The sequence below is a fragment of the Marmota marmota genome, unplaced genomic scaffold (genome assembly GCF_001458135.2).
Source record: "Marmota marmota marmota unplaced genomic scaffold, marMar, whole genome shotgun sequence".
Classification (NCBI taxonomy): domain Eukaryota; kingdom Metazoa; phylum Chordata; class Mammalia; order Rodentia; family Sciuridae; genus Marmota; species Marmota marmota.
Window position 1 is genome coordinate 22,784,829 of NW_026000242.1, and position 19,631 is coordinate 22,804,459.

Consider the following 19,631-nt stretch of genomic DNA (forward strand, 5'->3'; position numbering starts at 1 on the left):
ACTGATTTAAATACAGTTATAGTTTTAAATAAATTGAACTCAAGTCCATTTTTCTCCACATATTCACTCTCAACACAGACTCTATTAATAGCATATTTAGAAAATTTGAACCGACTTTTATTTCACATTTAACTTTTCTAAACTGCCAGATAAATACAAGAAGCACTGTGATTAATTCTGTCTTTAGTAAGATTTATCTCCCACAAGTCAAGCTGATAAATTACTGCTGTATATATTTTACTCAGATGAATTATATCTGTTTGGGGGATCTCCAAGTGCTGGTGGGTTTGAACAGCCTTTAGAATGTATCTATTACTGACTACACTCTCAAAATGCAGTATACTATAGCTCAGTATTCTTTTGATGTAGTTTTTTTTTTTTTTTTTCCCAGTTCGGAGAACCCCTGTGATAGGAATGACTGCAAATATGAAGAGGTGGATGTTTTATTTCAGAATGTTGATGAGAAGTAAATATTCAAACAGAATTTATGTTGTAAAGACACAGCATCAGTTATGGAAAAATGGCAATCGGCACTGTCTTTGCTGGCACCTTGAAATAGTTTGCATCCCCCCCACCCGCCGCTCCCGCCCCCAAAAAAGGCAGTGAAGAGCTAATTTTAAATAATTCACCAACATCCTCAGAACAAAGAACTTGAAGGCTTGCATGTATTACTAAGTAGTTCCAGTCTTGTGCATATGTGTACTTAGCATTATGTGAATACATCTTGCTTTTCTCTACATACTGGGCCCTGCTCTTCTTAAGAAACTCTCTAGTTTATTTCTGAAACCATTGCTTCCCCATCCCTGCTGTACAGTTACCTTGGAAAAACCCCTCAGATTTTCTCTCATTGCTGGAAATAATTACTGAACATCATTAGCTTAAGTTTTCTGCCTTTGATAGTTCTCCATCTGCCTTTTACTGTTTCCCAATACAAAAGCACCGAAATCTCCACTCCGCTTAGTGTCAGAGGCTCTCACACGTTCCCTTGAAATTCTTTCACTTCCTTACTAGAATTAAACTTTGCCTTTTTCTGTTAATAGCTTGTGTCACTGTCTTCTATCAAAAAGATCCATTTCTTGGGGGTAGTGACACTACTTCTTGTAGAGTAGTTTTACTTCTGAGCCAAATCCTACACTGTATTTTAATTTGTTTTCAGTCCTTGAATCTGGTTATAGCCCTGTCTAGGAAAATAAAATATGTTCTAAGATCCAATTCTAACTTCCTCCATAAATTCAACATTTGGATCACATTATTTCTCATCATGCTATCTATGTCTAGGAGTGGTCCTAAATTTGATATGGGACTGAGAATCTATACCTGTGTGAGAAATAATACCAGCTATAAAGAATAGGATGCATCAAAGCCAGAGTCAGACCATTAGATCAGTGAAATTTTCTTACTGACAGATAAGAAAAATAATTAACAAGATCCCCAAAGTCTAAATACTTGGAAAGAAGGGATTAACATTCATTTCGTGCTTCTGTGCATCAGATATGTTGAATGCTTTTCATGCATTAGGAAGCAACCTTAAGACTTAGACATTAAAATAAGGCTTTCTAAGATCTACTACTTGCCAACATAGACTCAGGTAAGTACCCAATTTTCCACTTCTTTATTTGTGCAAAATGTACAATTTACCTGGTCAGGTCCGGTGGCACATGCCTGTAATTCTAGGGACTCAGGAGACTGAGGCAGAAGGATCCCAAGTTCAAAGCCAGCCTGAGCAACTTAGAGAGGGCCTAAACAATTCAATGAGACCCTGTCTCTATATAAAATACAAAAAAGAACTGGGGATGTGGCTGTCTGGTAAAGTGTCTCTGGTACCAAAAAAAAAGTACAATTTATCTTATACTTATGTTATGAGAATTAGATAAGGTAATATATGAATTATATTCAGTGTCTTTGGTACATGAGGAGTAATTGTTAGCTATATTATTTACTTTTTCCAATAATTCTAAAAAAATAATGGAACTCAAAAAAATTGAGGCAAATGTCACTCACTAAACTTTTTTTTTCAAAAATGATAATGATAAATCTACAACTAGTAAACAATAGAGTCAAAACATAGTTTTCTTCTGCTTTTAATTTCATATAAAATGATTTCATATAATTTCATTTAATATAAAATTATTACTATATGTAGCAGATAATATAATAGGTATGTAGTACAGAATAAGTATTTAGTTCACAATCTCTGTTATCTTTTGATTTTTTTCATGTTTTTTATACCTTTTCCATTGTAATCTTCCCAATATTGACAACACTTGAACAATGATCTAAAATATGGAGATAATATGGATTGTCTTTAAAAGCTAAATTTATTAAATGAACAGCATGAAAATATGTCCTATTCTTTTTGCTGCATCATGTAGAACCATGAAAGAAATGCGAACCAATTCCTACTTCCTCTCCATTTCCCCAACAATCAAGTCCTAATTTTCTACTTGTACCTGTGGAACATGCAAGTGCTCCACAGTCCATTAAATATTATAATTATGATGTTAAGCAGCAGCTATAATCTTATAAAAGAAAAAGGAACCTAGCAGGTAGGAGTGTTCTGACCTCCACAGGTATTAGTCCATCAGAAGTCCTTGGTCAGCTGCTCAGTCTAATTGCTTACCATTCACCATTTTGGGTCTATGTATTCCCTGTTTTTCTGTACTGAGTTCATATTCTTTTCTCAAATACAAAGATAGTAGGATCTCCATTAAGTATCATTCCAAATAAGTTAGTAATAGAATGTTCAATTGGAATGTTCCACAGTTAATTGCTGATCCTACAACCAATGACTATCTTTTCCTAATTGGTACATTCCTGCTCATTCATCACAGTGCCAAATCAAATCTGCAACAAGATGTTTATCTAGATCTCTTGGATGGCTACTGAGAATCTGATTACCTTTTAATAACATTGGACATGAAAAACATTACTTTGAATATAGGCAGAATCTGATTTCAACTCTACTTTGCCTTTTACAGGGTTTGAATGAGTAAATTACACATGTTCCTTGATTGCATAGAGACAAGATACAGACAAGATTTTTTTTGTTGTTGTTGTTTTGTTTTGTTTTGTTTTAAACTTGTGAGGATTACAAAAAAAATAATCTATAAAGTATTTCATATGTGTCTCGCCTGGAATACATCTTCAACGGTGACTGGAATTATTAAAATGCACAATTATTTGTCTTGACATAGATTTCTTATTTAGATATTAATTTGGTTGGATCTTTTAATAGTGATAGTTATACTTATCTTGCCCAAACATTACATTAACATTCTAGAATACTGCATAATCTTGTTTGCTTTCCTGGACTCTTGATATCTCTATTCCCTGATAGAATCTTGCCAGTGTTGAATTATGATTCAATAATCTCAAATCTCAGAGCAAATGCTCTCAAATATAATATGTTGCTAACAGTTTATTATCATTATTGTTTTTGGGTATAATCTCACAGCTAACTGCATTTCTAAAGAGTAAATATGGGTCCTGGAACAATAAGGCTTTCCTGATATTTATATGGTGAAGTGAGGTATAATCCTTCAGAAGTCAGTATTTCTTGAATGGTCCACATCTTTTAATATGATGTAAATATAGAACTATACATCCAAATCCAAAAGTATACCAAAGGGCTGGGATTGTGACTCAGTGGTAGAGTGCTCGCCTAGCACCTGCGAGGCTCTGGGTTCAAGCCTCAGCACCACATAAAAATAAATGAATAAAATAAAGATATTGTGCCAACAACAACTAAAAATATATTTTTTTAAAAAAAGTATACCAAAGTTTCTACTAATACTCTTTAACTGAATTGACTAAAATTTCTGCACTAGATTTTCACATAGATAACATTCTAAGAAAATAATTATTTTTTAGCTTTTGATCTATTTCCACTAAGCAAAAAAAAATATGATATATTCCATTAAATATTTCCATTACTTCAATGTTCTCTGTTTCTCTACAAGTTTTCCACATGATTTTATTTCTTTACAGAAAGCTGAACATTTGAGGGGGAAAAATGCTAAAGACTTCAAAGTCACAAAGAATTGATGTGCTACCAATAGACATCAGTGTGGTAGCCCAAGTTTAAGTAGACATAAGGAGTAATAAGCAAAGGGCAAGAGGACAAAATTTAAATTCTACCTGGATTTTTATACATTGATCTGAAAAAATCCATTCTGAGCTATTTGTATCATCTGTCATACTGATATCAATTCTAGGAAGAAAGGTGGGCATTGGGGAATAGACATGTGAAACTGACACAGAAAGGTGAAGGACTGGCTAAAGAAAGGGTGCTGCAGAATTGCCAATGAGAAAGAAGAATAAATATCAAAATTAATTCCCACAGGTCATATTGCACTGTTTAATTCCATTTCAAGATTATAATACTCTTATAGTACTATAGTCTCCATTTAATTAATATTCATTGCTATTGCCTTGTTATTTAGAACTTACATAGAAGCTTAAGGTCCTTGTCATAATAAGGTACATATATTCATGCAAATGGAATGGAAAGCTAGATAAGTAAGTTTACTGCCTGTATTATCTCACTGAGGCTGCCTCAACTTAGGACCACAAATTGGGTAACAAAAACAGCAAATGTTTAGTATCACAGTTCTGGAGGATCTGTGATGGCATGATCTGTTTCAGGCCTCCCTCCTTGGCTTGCAGATGGCTGTCTTTTCTTTGTGTCTCTTAATATATCTTCCTGCTCTGCATGCATATTTCCATGTCCAAACTTTACCTTTTTATAAATACACCAGCCATAAAGGATTAGGTCTAACCATAAAGAACTCACTTTAACTTGGTTAACTCTGTAAAAAAAAAAGACTCAGTTTGCAAATAATGTGACATTCAATGGACCTGAGGTTTAGGACTCCAACAAGCTTTGCTTGAGTGACACAATTCAACTCAAGTCATTGCTCTCTTACCCAATATAAATTTATTGTTTTGGTAGGCCTGATCCTCCCTGCTGACAGCAATTTGCTAGGCAAGAAAGCAAGCAGGGCAGGAGGCTTTCGTATTATCCTGTAATCCAAAAGAGTTTTACCTCTTAGAATGCAACTTAGCTGTTAGATGGGGCAACTTGAACTTTTTTAACATGTCATATAAAATGATTACTATTTGTAGCAGATGATATAATAGGTATGTAGTACAGAATAAGTATTTAGTTCACAATCTCATTATCTTTTGATGTTTTTTCATATTGCACCACCACTTCCTCATGCTTCCCCAAAAGTGCAGTGGTAGCTAGATCATGTGTTTTTTGTTTTTATTACTTAGCTGTAGTTCATTGACCTTACTTAACTACAGTTCCTTTGCAAGAGTTTTTTTTGTCCCCCACTAAATAATGTTAATACATGGATATATCTTTAATTGGTTTATTCACAAAGAGGGTCTGGTGAGTACAATTTCTTATGGATCTGCCTTTCTTATTGTACCCTTAGCTGGGGTTCACCTGTCTCCTGAGATCTTACGAGTGCATCATACACATTCCTCTTAAATATCTACCCTGAATTAATTAAGTTATTATGCGAGATCTCTATCAACTAAACCTATTTTTAGCCTCCAACAAATGCATTTATTCTCTGATTAACAACTTTTCAAAAATTTTTTTTGTAGTTGTAGATGGACAGCATACCTTTATTTTATTTGCTTATTTTTGTACGTGGTGCTAAAGATCGAACTCAGTGCCTCACACATGCTAGGCAAGCACTCTGCCACTGAGCTCCAGCCTCAGCCCCTGACTAACATTTTTAATAAAATAAATAAACAAAGAAGAAATCAGAAGTAAGTATACAAAGCAGACCTCAACAATTTTTATGCATAATAAATTATATATTCCTATAAGAACTTGTTTCCATCTCATAGTAACATTCTTTTTATGTATCTCCTTTTTTCTATGACATGGATCTATTACTAGATAGTCGAGAACTTGGATTTCATGTGATGAATTTGAAATCTCCATAAATCTAGTTATTTTGTGCATGTAATAGTCAAAACTATCATTAGTGTATAGATTAAATGGCCTTGTATTTTATTGCATGTTAATCTATGAAGTGGTAAAAATTATAAGGCATTCTACCTACTGTTGAGAAGATTAATTTTAAGTACAGAAGCATGATGTTTACATCTAAATGTAAACACCACCTACAGCCTTTGTGTGGATAGTTAAATGACTGTGTCAGAGACAAAGTATCACAAGAGTTCAGAAAGGAAGCCAGCACTGTTGTCCTTTATTATCAAGAAGACCTCCAAAGAGGAGATAGAGTGGATAATCTCAGAGCTGGATGAGGTCTCAGAAAAGAGAACTTTTAGAATGTCATATAAGTAAATACAGAGAAGCACAGAATAGTCATTTTGTGAGGCTTGTTTTGTCAAGAATTTGTGCGTAATAAATTTAAGAATGTTGTGATGGAAATTTGTAAGGAGTACTGTAAATATCAGCTGCATTGAGATTATTTTCTTACTGGCAAGACAAGTCTGTAACATCTTAGGAAGAAGTCATTTTAAGGATCTTTTCTATTCTTATTGTGTACAAGGAATTTGAGGATGATAAACTATTGGCAGGAGGTGATAACTGTCAGAACTAGTAGGTAGAAAGAAAGAAAGTCTACACAAACAAGCCAGAAAGAAAGAAAATATAACGTGATATTTAAGTAAACAGTGCTAGTCTTATGTGGATCACATAGCAAGTAATTTTTAATACTCTTAAAATTCAGAGAAACTATTTTGTAGGAGTGTTTAAAAGTCAACCTCGGGCTGGGGATGTGGCTCAAGCGGTAGCGCGCTCGCCTGGCATTCGTGCGGCCCGGGTTCGATCCTCAGCACCACATACAAACAAAGATGTTGTGCTCGCTGAAAACTAAAAAATAAATATTAAAAAAAAATTTCTCTCTCTCTGTCTCTCTCTCTCACTCTCTCTTAAAAAAAGAGCTTTAAAAAAAAAAAAAAGTCAACCTCAATTGCTGCCATCAGGAAAGTTTTGTTTCTCCCTACTTTTAAAGAACTATAGGCTTTGTTGTGTTTCATTTCTCCATATTACTATAGCTTTTATGCACAATATATTAAATATTAATAATACATTTTATTGATTTCTATTTTATTTATATTTCATTTTCCCACATGGATATTAAGTTTTTGACAAAGTGTCTGTGCCTAATAAATCAAATATTATGTCATTAAATATATTGTTGTATTTAACAGATTCTTACTGTCTAGTTTTTTCAAAATGGTCACCTAAGGATCATGAAAAACATTTACACATGGGACTTGGTTAAGATGTGAGCATATCAGCCTTAGTATTTTGTTGGAGAGAAAGGATATCACTATATAGTTAAATTTTTTTACATATACTAGTTTAACCCACTTTACTTAAAAAAAACCCAAAACATCCTATATTATCATTGGTGCTCTTTAGCACAAAACACTGTATTTAGAAATGACTCAAAAATATTAAATTGAACATTTACTTAGTAAGCTGTTGACATTTATTAAAGCACATTCAATTCTTCTTATAAGATGTTACAGACATGATATATAAAATAATAGACAAATCAATAACATATTAAAATTCATTTCTTACATGGTTGAATCAATGTTAAAATCCTGTCAGAAAACTGTTCTCTTCTAAAGGTACTTGTCAATACACAGCCTATGAGAAGTGGAGGCATTTTTAAAAATCAGCTCAATAAAATTTTGAAGATGGTTACTATACTTATTTGAAGAATTCCAGTATAGTATGTGAATGTACAATATGCCACCGTGAAACCCACTTTTCCTTATAATTACTATACATCAATACATTTTCAAAAATAAAAAATCCAGTTTCCATTATGCCTCCAGAATGTAGGTGTCTTATTTTATATAAAAATTCTCCAAGTGACAAATTGAACTTACAAATACATTTTAAAAAACATTCTGTCATTCTGTATTATGAGGATTTATATTTTGCTGTTTTTGAAATTAATTATGTTATTTGCAGTATTTCAAAAATAGATTTAAAATGTTGCAACTATGATTCATGATTTTAACTTACTTAAATGTTACTGCTCATAATTTTATCATATTAAATTTTCCTAATTTTATTTGATTAATAAAGGGCTCTATTAAGTACACATTTATCATAAACATAGTGTTCAGTTTGATAGCATATTTGAAATTGACTAACATTTGTCATATATGAAAATGAAATATGTCACTGATTGTCAGTAAAAATGGTGTTTTAAATGTATTTTAAAATATGAAAATGAAATATGTCACTGATTGTCAGTAAAAATGGTGTTTTAAATGTATTTTAAAATATGAATGGTTACCTACTGTGAGTTCTAAAAGTTCCATGGTAATAATAGCATCACATACAATGTTTTATAGACCAGAAAAGAGAAATCACCTTACATTGATGAAAAGTGCTTCCCCAACACAGAGAAGTAATTTGTTTTATTAATTCATAGAAATAATGATTCATCTTCTGCCATTCCAATTGTTAAATTCTTTCTTGTTGTTGTTGTTTTCATTGGTACCAGGAATTGAACCCAGAGAGACTCAACCACTGAGCCACATCCCCAGCACATTTTATAGTTTTTATTTTGACACAAGGTCTCTCTAAGTTGCTTAAGCCTCCTTAATGGACTAATCATATTGCTAATTTGAATGCTGAAGCAAAGACATACAAAAAAATAAAAAATAAAAACCCTTTTTTTCTTTAAGATAATTTACTTTAGATTTCTTTAGGACTATACCTATTGAAGCTTGTAAGTTTTTCTTCAAATTCATGATTTTATAAGATGTTAAAAAAATACTGGTGGAATGAATGTCTGTTGTTTGAAAGGTTCACACAAAAGCAGGACATTAGTAGTTTGTTGCGATCTTTTTTAGGTTGCATCTTTAAGAACAGAAACTCCTTGATGTTACTGTGTTAATGGAAGAATAATCAGCCGGATTCAGTTTCTTGAACAGGATTCCAAGTTACTTTAATTCATGGTATCTTGATCCTATACTATCGTACAAGACAGCATTGATTATTATTATTTTCTTTTTTTAAAGAGAGAGGAGAAGGAGAGAGGGAGAGAGAGAGAGAGAGAGAGAGAGAGAGAGAGAGAGAGAGAGAGAGAGAATTTATTTATTTATTTTTAGTTTTTCGGCGGACACAACATCTTTGTTTGTATGTGGTGCTGAGGATCGAACCCGGGCCGCACGCATGCCAGGCGAGCGCGCTACCGCTTGAGCCACATCCTCAGCCCAGCATTGATTATTTAGGATTCAGTGATCTTTGAAATGAAGTGCCTCTAAAAATTAGACAAAGGATTCTACCATAATATAGTAATATCCTTATTTATTAATTAAAAACATTAATTTGGATTGTAATGCCTGACTCTGAACAAAATCTTCACGAATAAAAACTAAAGATTTTCTTGGCAATTTAGTCTGGTGCTTCTCAAACTATGAGTTTCTGAAGCAAGAGGACCCCATTAAAATGCATATTTTGACCCAGTAAGTTGAGGTGATGTTCTTTATTTCTAAAAAGCTCTCAAGTGACAACTGACAAGCTTCAGTGTAGCTCCTAGTTTGAGCAAGTAAGGTTTTAAAGGGTTTAAGACCCCTCTGATCGTACTAAAGTTCATTATATATTAATTTCACTTATAAAGATCACAAGTGTCTTGCCACTAATATATTATGAAATATATTTGGATTGAAAAGAAGGAATTCAGTGTATTTTTATCATTATAGAAATTGATATTCACAGCATCATGGATAGAACCTCTATTTTATTAGTTTATTAGTTTAGATAAAGGTTTTGGAGAAAGACAGTGTCAATTGATCTATCTGCTTTATAGTTACATGCTCTTGATTCTTGTGGTATCATTAAATTTGCTTATCCTTACAATTCCTTTGATTATTGTATTCTATTACTTTTACTAATATTCTGAGTTACTAGTATTTAAAAGAGGTTGGAGAGGTTTAGATTATTTTCATATTTAACTCACCTCTTTTAAAACAAGGACGGAGTTGTACATGTGAAGAAATCATGTATACTGAAGAAACGTCTACAGATATTTTCACTCATCATTTTAATAACCTGTGACTTGAAGAGAAAGGTTGTGGAAATATCATCTAAGTGTCCTATTAAAATCAACTGAAGAGTGAAGATTACTATGCCAGAGTCTTTTTGAATAAGATGAAAGTACCGCCTTTCATATTGTGCTAAGTTTAAATGCTACCTCTTATAGGGCTGTACTGATCTAAAGTGGTACCATTAACAGCAGTGTGGCAAGCCATCGTTAACCACCTACAGCTTTGTGCTGGGCAAAATTGATGCTACCTATTGTGTTGTAACTAAAGCACTTCTTTTCACAGTTGCATTCCAAGTTAAGAGCTCATATTGATAGAACAGGCCAAGGCTAACCTGATACTCCACTGTATCCCATTATATGGTGTCGGATTGTAACAGTTAACCTTTACCTGTTCCTAAAGTGCATTGCCCTTCTTAACAGTGCCCCGGTGAAGCAGAACTGCATGCTAGGAATTGAGCTTACATAAAGGTCTAAACAAAAAGAAACAGACCAAGGCTACTTTTTGAATATAAGCTTTGTCCAGATCTCAGCTACATCCCCAGAACAGGCAGAGTGTTAAAGCCTCACTTGTCTGCATTAACTGTAGCTTTTCACACAACTGCACTTAATGAAAAAAAGCTACCAACCAAAGCACTCCACTCAGCAAAACTGTTCCCCGTCAAAGAATTGTAGCAAATAAAATAAACACTACCTTCAAGAGTGATAGAAATGTAGATAACAATAGGTCCTATAAGTCTAAGACTAAAAAGCTTCTTCACAATAAAGTAACTTTATCTACTAGACCAAGAAAAATATGCTATGATACTGAATATACCATACATATAAAAATAGAGACCATTCTAGGAAAACCAACAATCAGGAAGTAATCAACAGATATTTCTATAGGATATTCTGATTAAAGTGCAACAACATTAGAAAGAGAAACATTCCTAATCCCCTCCACAATCATCATATATAAAAGAGACGACACATTTTGTACTGTGTATCAGTAGAGAAGATGCATATTAAGTCAACTGGCCCATTCGGTGATTGATCTCATCTTGGCCTTATGCTATGAGTAGGATAGAGATTCTGGAGAACACTCAAAAGTGGAAATGGACATGATCCAAATCATGGGGATCTGGTAGAAGTTGTACTTTCTGGTCCAGATCCTTTGTAAACATAGATAATAGAAAGGAATAGCTTTTAGATGGTGAGATTTTGTTGGTGGAAAGAACACAACAACCTAAAAAAATGCTAAAATATTATTTTGTCAATATCTACAAAGTCTTCTCTATTATTAAATCTGCTTGATATAGAATTAATTAGTTTCCACAACCATAGAAACACAACTTTTTTTTCTGCAAAGAAGATAGTGAAGATAAGAGAAAGAAATATTGTTTTGTTATATTATGCTTTTGTAGCCACATGATGATGTGTACTTTTAATAAAGGCAGTTAAAGGTTGAAGTTGCACTGACGGAGGTCCCCAGTGTGTGACAGAAACACTTAAATTATCAGTGAACAATTGACAGTCCCTTTCATACAAGTGACAAAAATTCCATTCAATTTTTATATCTTATGTGCTTTGTTGGCCTGTAACAGAGCTGTTTTTTTGGTTATGTATCCTTTGGGCATTCTAGCAATCAAGAGGATATTACAAGAGGTGATAAAAAAATCTTTATGCTCTTAATTTATAAATGCCTAAAATATACTTTTATATTTCAGGGTAATAATGAAGGAAAATGCACTGCCCACTAGAATAGGAAAACCTAGGGCCAGAAGTTACAGAAATATCTAATCTAGCTATAAGTCAATCCTGGTGGAGAAAAGATAACATATTTACTCACTTCTAAAAATTTATTTGAGGGATGCTTAAGTTGTCATTTCTAAGAGTTGTCAGCTCTATCTCCTTCCTTCCTTCCTCCCTTCCCTCTTTCTTTCCTTTCTTCCTTCCATCTTTCTCCTCTCACATTGCATATACAAATCACTGGAAATATTATTGTCCTTAACATTAAAATGTATCTGGAAACCTAATACTTAACAACACCTCCTTTCTTACCACACTGGTCCAAGCCACCATCATTGCTTATCCAGACTACTATCACTAGTCCACTTCCCTGGTGCCTATCTCCTATAGTTCCTGCAAAAACTTATATTTCACTGTGTTCTTCTGTTGACAAATTCTTGTAATGGCTTCCTATTTAAATCAGAGTAAAAGCCAAAGTATTCCCTGTGATTTAAGTATCCTACTCAAAAGAGAATTGGGCTCTTTCATCCCATGACTTGGCTGGCCAGGTCAGACATCTAGTCTGGGTAGAATGCCCAGACTATGAGACAACAAAGCCACAAGCCATTGGGTAAAAAGAAATTAGGCCCCTGAAAAGCCATACCCCCTACACTACTACCAACAGGAGCACTGATATAATGGTCACCTGAGTGAAAATGACACTAGATGTGGGTAGTGATTTAGATAGTCATCACACCCTGAATAAAGCACCATGATGTATCAAGGTAACACAAGATATTTGAAAAGGTATATGATCTGCACCAAATAAATTACGCAGGCAATACATACAATATGTCTACAAGAGGGCACCATCATCCTCAGTTGGTGGTTCATGAAAAGATCTACCTGAAAGATAGTCAGGTTCTTAAAAAATAAATAAGAAGTGAATAGGTAAAACAAATATGAGTGTATGTCAGGAAAGGTGACTGGAATTGTTCAAATGACAGACAAGAAAACATGAATTACATCTTAAAGACAACCTATAAACTCATCAGACTACAGTTAAATAAAATTAGAGAAATTAGAGAAGTCAGGGATGAGGGTGCAATCCTCATAGGCTTAGCTGCAATCAAGAGAAACATCCAGAAAATGATATAAAAGTATTTCTTACTCTTCCAACACCATGCCTTCAGGGTCATTACTGAGAATTTGTAATGACTAGTAACTACATTCTCCCCAACAAAAATGTCAAGTTTCAAGTAACTTTCTTTAGACAGTCACCTCTGACCTTCTAATGCATTTGCTCTGGTACCTCAGCCCAGGAGTTTTGACTCTGCTCTACCATGAACCCCCATCCCTGTTTTCACCATGCTTGTCCTCCTCCTCCTCATTCTCCTCTTTTCCCAGCACAATGCCAAGGTCTTCAGACCTCTCTTGCTCTTCTCACCCCAACTGTATTGTATTTTCCCATGATATTTCTAGCCCTAACTAATTTCAATAATTATAATCATTTCATTTGCTTATAACTAACTGGAAGATAGACAAAGTTACACAGTTGGTTTCAGTATCTTCCTTTCTCTTAAATAAATTTTAATATGTATATTTAAGTATGCAACTTGATGTTAATATATATCTACATACACATAAATACACATAACATGATGTGTATCTATAATATGTATGTGTATATGTTTACATAATTATCTATTTATTATTTCAGAGGATGAAATGACATTCATTATCTCATATTTACCCATCTACCTCCATGAGAAGAACAGCTATAATCTACTGATTTCACAAAATCCTGAATACTCTATTAACTATAGTTGTTCTATTGTACAGTAGATCTTTTAACTCATTCAGGCAGGCTTCATATTTGCTACTTTGTAACTTTGACTTTTATTTCCCCATCTCCTCCCCTGAACCCTAACCATGGTAACCACACTTTTATTTGATCTTTTTTTAAGATCCTGCATGTAATATTTTACCTTGTATGTCTAGTTTATTTCACTTAGCACATGTTAGCTATACAATTGAACTGACTTATTTCCTGTATTTATGTTAGCATTAAGTACTCTAGGTCCGTCCATTGTGGAAAATCACAGACTCTCCCCCTTTTTTATACCTGAATAATCATATTCCATCACACACACACACACACACACACACACACACACACACACACATATCACATCACAATTTCTTCATCCATTCATGACTACATAGGTTGTTTCCACATCTTGGCTAAAGTGAATAGTGTAATGAACATGGTAATGCAGAACACCGTAATGCAAAAACCACCCAGGTAATGGTTTAATTTCCTCTAGGCACATACCTAGAAGAAGAATTGCTGGGCCATATGGTCATTCTAAATGTAATAGCTTTGGAAGTTTCCATATTATATTCCATAACAGCTCCGCCAATATACATTCCCACCAACAGTATACACATTTCCCTTTTCTTCCCATTCATGCTAACTCTTTTCCATAATAGCTACTCTAAAGGGTATTAGGTGACATCTAACTATGGTTTTGATTTGCATTTCCCTGATGGTTAGTGACCTTGAGAATCTTTTTTGTAACCTGTTGACCATTTGTAGGTGAATGTCTATTTAAATCCTTTGCCCATTTTTAAGTAGGTAATATGTTTTCTTGCTGTTGAGTCCTATGAGTTCTTCATACATACTGGATTTAACCACTTACCTGATACATGGTTTGTAAATATTTTTTCCAGTCGTTAGGTTGCACTTTCATTTTTATGATTGTTTCCTTTGTTGTAGAGATTATCTAAGTGGATATAGTCCCACTGATTCATTTTTTTTTGTGTGTGTGGAATCTTAAGGAATTGGTTTCCTTTAAATTCCAGAACTTAAACTTCAGATTTATTCTTAAATTTATGTTTTTCCCACTTTCCCAAATAGCTATTGTGAACATTTTTTCAGTCTCCTCAAAGTGTCTTTAGGCTTTTTCTCCACTTTGAGCCTCATCTTTGCTGACTATTAATTAGAAGCAGTTTCATCCCCCACCACACAATGACAAATCTACACCATCTATAATTATTCTAGGTCATTCTTTTACAACTTAAGAAAAGTCCCCATTTTTACATTGTACTAACTCTTTTAGTTTTGAAATATGTTTTTACTCTACTTCAAGTTTTTAAAAAGGCAAAGCAAGAAAATATTTATGTGACATTAAATTCATATTCCCTTTCATTTAATCCCATGTCCCTGCACCTTTTCCCATGTTCTTTTCCTTCCTTCATTCCTTCTCAAAGGAAGCAGTCATTAGTGGCTCATAATTTATACTTTTTGGTCATTTATTCTTTGCATTTACAGTTTTATTAATTTATGCTTTACTTGATATTTTGTAGTATGATTATAATATCTTTATTTGAAATGTAGTAAAGATTTACTTTTATGGTTAGTGTGAAAAATTAATTATGGACACTTTTTTCTTAGTGTTATTCTTCATAGTATTAAAAGGATAAACACTAACATGATCAAGGTGATTGCTAATCGCCCACTTCTGTACTCATCTTGAACAATTCTCTTATCTCACTGTGTTCTTTCTATATTTGGCTCCTTTTTGCTGGTTATTCTAAACTCTTTCCTGCTACAACCTTTATACTTGCTGGTTCTTTAGTCTAGAATGATTTTGTTTTGATTCTTTGCATAGGAGTTTTTTTTTTTCTGACATAGTTCTACTATGCATAATTTGTACCTAGCTATAAATATTCCTTCCCAGATACATATCCAATAACATATAGACCAATCATTTCTATGACATTAGTTACTGTTAATATGCTCAGAAACAATGTCCTAGCTCATCCTTTCTACTTGTGAAGTAATATTATTTCACTTTTAAAGTTGATGTATTTTAAGTGGTTCATAAAGTAACACATAAAGCTATGCGGATAATAAGTAGCAATGCCAAAGTTTGAACTTGAGTGTCTAATTTCAGATCTCCTCTTCTTTTCGTTAGTCTCCGAGATCATTCGCACTTTTCTAATTTCTATACCTAGCAGTTTTCACTTTTATATTCATTGTTATTAGTGACATTTTTTGACATAGTGTTCTGTGTACCTGCTCCTTTTATACTTCTTTGATTTATGTAATCATTGCTGTCCTGTTTTCTGCCTACCCGCTTCCTTCACGAGATTCCTTTCTACTTAAATATAGGCCTGACTGTCTTTGTTCAAAGCATTTCTCTTCCCTTGAATCATCTTCCCCTCTCCATATCTCAAACTCATCTTTAAAGGACTGAATATAACCAAGTGTTCTCTCTCTCTAATCATTCTATAACACTTCCTTCCTTGACCACTGTATGGCATATGAACACTCTACAGTATGACTCATGTTATATTATTCACCTTCATTTTTCCTGCTCATTAACTTTTTCTCACACCCAAAACTATTATACAAATAATATGAGGACAGTAAGCTTCTTCATATTTCTTCAAATATTATGTCTTATTGTTCTATCCCAGTGTAGGAGTTATGGTATGAATATCACATACATTGGACTGGTACTGATGATCAAATTTTATGTGGATACTAATGTGAATGTATGTATATTTAATTTTTTTCTTTTTATTCAATTATTTTTTCAAACATATTAAAATCATAATTCATTAAGTTAATGTATTTTTCGAATAATTAAGGAAACAGGAATTTTATGTTTTCAACTAACATATGAGAAATTCACTGTGAACAACCTATTTCTGAGATCACCTTTGGATTAATTTTCTATAACAACATTTCTTTAAGGACAAATTACTTTTAATATTCTTAATATACATGTACTTTATTTCAGATCCTTTTTATTTTTTTTTTTCAGAAATTAAACTCACCTTTATTTTTCTTAACTTTTCCTAAGGCTTCTTGAAAAACTTTTAGCTTCTAATTATTCCCAGAAAGGAGTTACTATGTACAGAATTAAACATGATTATTGGATAGACTGTACTAGCATACCATTCTGATTAACTTGAAGTACCTTCAGATTACTTAATGCCAACTTATCAGTTTACTGGTGAAAAATCCTATCCTAGTTGTTAATTTCACCAACAGTCCTTCATTGCAATACAAACACAAAAACATTTTATTTTGGCCTCCTTTAGGCAGAAGAAAATGCCAAGATTAACTTTGCCTTCATATCCAGATGTTTTATTTTATTATTTTTGTGTGTGTGTGTGTGGTACTGGGCATTGAATCAAGACCACTGTGCAACTGAGTTATATCCCAGTCCTTTTTAGTTTTTCCAGACAGGGTCTTCCTCAGTTGCAGACATTAGCCTCAAGCTTGCAATACTGCCTCAGCCTCCCAAGATGCTGGGCTTAAAAATGTGCTCTGCTGTGCTTGGCTTGGGCAGATGTTTTAGAATGGAGACACCAACTATGTTTATGTGGGAGTTATGACTTTGGTTCTATTTTTTACCCTTTATTCAGAACACAGGGCAACATTGCAGTTTGAGATCATGAAATGAACAAACAGTGATAAAGTATTAACACTAAGCATGACCTGAATTCTGAGACTAAGTGGTTTTCTAGTTCAAGGAGTAGGAGACAGAACAGGTGCAATATCTTCTCCAAAGGAGAAGAGAACCAACCACATTACTCAGTGAGTCACCAAAGGGTTTTGCCTTTAACTAAGGGCAAGAAGAAATGCCAGTCCTGATCTTTATCACAGCAAATCCAAATCTCCAATTTCTCAAACTAATTGTAGGTAGAAGAGAATATAACTCCAGACTGATTAATTGGTCTAGATGACTACTGAAATGTCCTACATTCATGAGTTGGTAAAAATCTTCAGAGTGACTGTTGAAGATGGGAACCTTTCATGTGTTCCAGGTTATTATATAGTGCATAGAGGCTGGTAAGTATTAGTCCTGCCATTCCACCTCGTGCTACCCCAGGAAGACCACCTGTACATTTATACAACATGCCTATGATAGTTCCGGCTGCTACTGTGTTGAGGTCATTTTCTGCAATGATAACACCAAATTCACCATAAAGCAGAGCCAGAGAACCTAGAGTATTAGCCCAAAGTGCACCTTGCCTAGTCACCATATTCAAAATCTGTACATTTCTTGGTTTGGACCAGGCCATGTTCTGGGTTTCCTTCAATCCTAGCCGAAGACCATTCACTGCCCCCAGTGCAGCTCCTGTCATACAACATCCTCCAATGGTAAGGAAGGCTAGTTCACATCTGCCACGTGTTTTATTAGCTCCAATTGGTAAAATAAACTCATCCGTATCCTGCAAAAGATATCATGGATCCACATTTAAATAAGGAGACAGAGGGTTCATATCAGTTAGCGGGATGCCAGCTAAATCCACGTGCTAGTAACCTGCTCCACTGGCTCCAACAAAACTTGCCAATCCCCCTGTGGTTTTGTTACCACTTCCCCCGCCGCCTTCCATGGTGTCTCAGGAAACTACCATCTTGTCCTGGACCCTGCCTCAAGCCTGGTTCGAGTGCTTGGCGGTTGCTTCACTGTAGGCGCGGGGAGACCCGCGTGTTTCAGATCCTTTTTCCTGAAGCAGTATTTTTCTGGTTTGGAATGTATGGAATGTTGAATACATGAATACTGAATGATCAGAGTAGAACGTATTGAATTCTAAATTAAATTTAATCAAATGGCTTAAATATGCACATTTAACACACTTTTAAATTATTGTACTTATGTATCTTATTGATGGTTATTTCCCCTGAAATTGCAAAATCCTATGAGGAAGGACTGTGTTTGAGTTATTCCCATCTTCTCATATAGGCAGTGTTTTATTAAGTGTTTCACTCTACTGAAAAGGATATTCATCTTAAAATTGCCCCTTCAAAGTCACCCCTTGCATTAGGACAGTGTTTATATTAACATTTTGCTCCACCTCTGCTTCACATTCCATCAATGCTCTTCTCTATCTTACAATCCTGGTTCTAAACAATACACTACCTATCAAGATACCGACAATATTGCTTTTGCTATTTTTATTTCTAGAAAAAAACATATCAAGCCTAAGTATACTTGAGGGAAAACTATAATTACTTCATATAATTAATTACTTTTCCACAACAGCAACTGTGACAATTACTCATTCTAAGAAACTCTAATCACATTACAGAAACTTGTTACAGTTACTTAGCTCCCAGTACAGACAGGAACATTGCTAAGGTTGGTCTGCACAGAGACCTGCTTCACTGTCATGCTGCTGTGGCTTTCACCATCCTGGATTTCTTTAATTGCTGAAGTTGAACACAGGTGAGATGTTAGACTGGATTGCAACTGCTGGGGTCTATAGTCCTGCAGCTTTAGAAATTTTTCTTTTCCTTTCATATGTTAAATAAAAGCTAGAAGACACTCTCTGAGCCCCCTGGCACCCTCACAGGATGAAAAGTTCAATTTCTTCCATTTGCACCACCTGCTGTCTAAGCACTCACTAGGAGACTTAATGTCTCTTTATTACATTTTGTCTCAAAGTACTGGTTCCCCTGAACTTCTGTTTTACCCATAAAGATTTTCATTTCCTTTTCTTAATCTGAAAATGTCATGAATGTGGAAGTCAGTGCCTCTGCCTTGACTTCTGCAAACTACCATTTAGGTAGTAAGAGATGGTACATGGTATCTTGGGACAATTAAACCAAATATCTTCCTCAGGTTCTTGTCCTCTTCTTATTTTACCTCTCTGCTGCTTTCTTCTCTAGGTCAGATCTAAGGAACTAAAAATGCCTCCACTTTATAAACAGAACCATTCAGCTCTTAATGTCTCTCAGCATGGCCCATTTTATCCAAACTTCAAAAGCATTCTTTTGAAAACCAAAATAATCCCTCAAAATGTTTTTCTAACAACTGACATTTATTTTGTTAC

At 34.2% G+C, this 19,631-nt stretch overlaps 1 protein-coding gene and 1 pseudogene across 1 annotated transcript in view; both read right to left on the reverse strand.

The window, feature by feature from the left end:
* Positions 1-19,631, reverse strand: part of Cntn5 (contactin 5) — a 1,225,793-nt gene that overhangs the window by 696,341 nt on the left and 509,821 nt on the right. The window lies entirely within an intron of this gene.
* Positions 16,963-18,413, reverse strand: LOC107146006 (annotated as a pseudogene).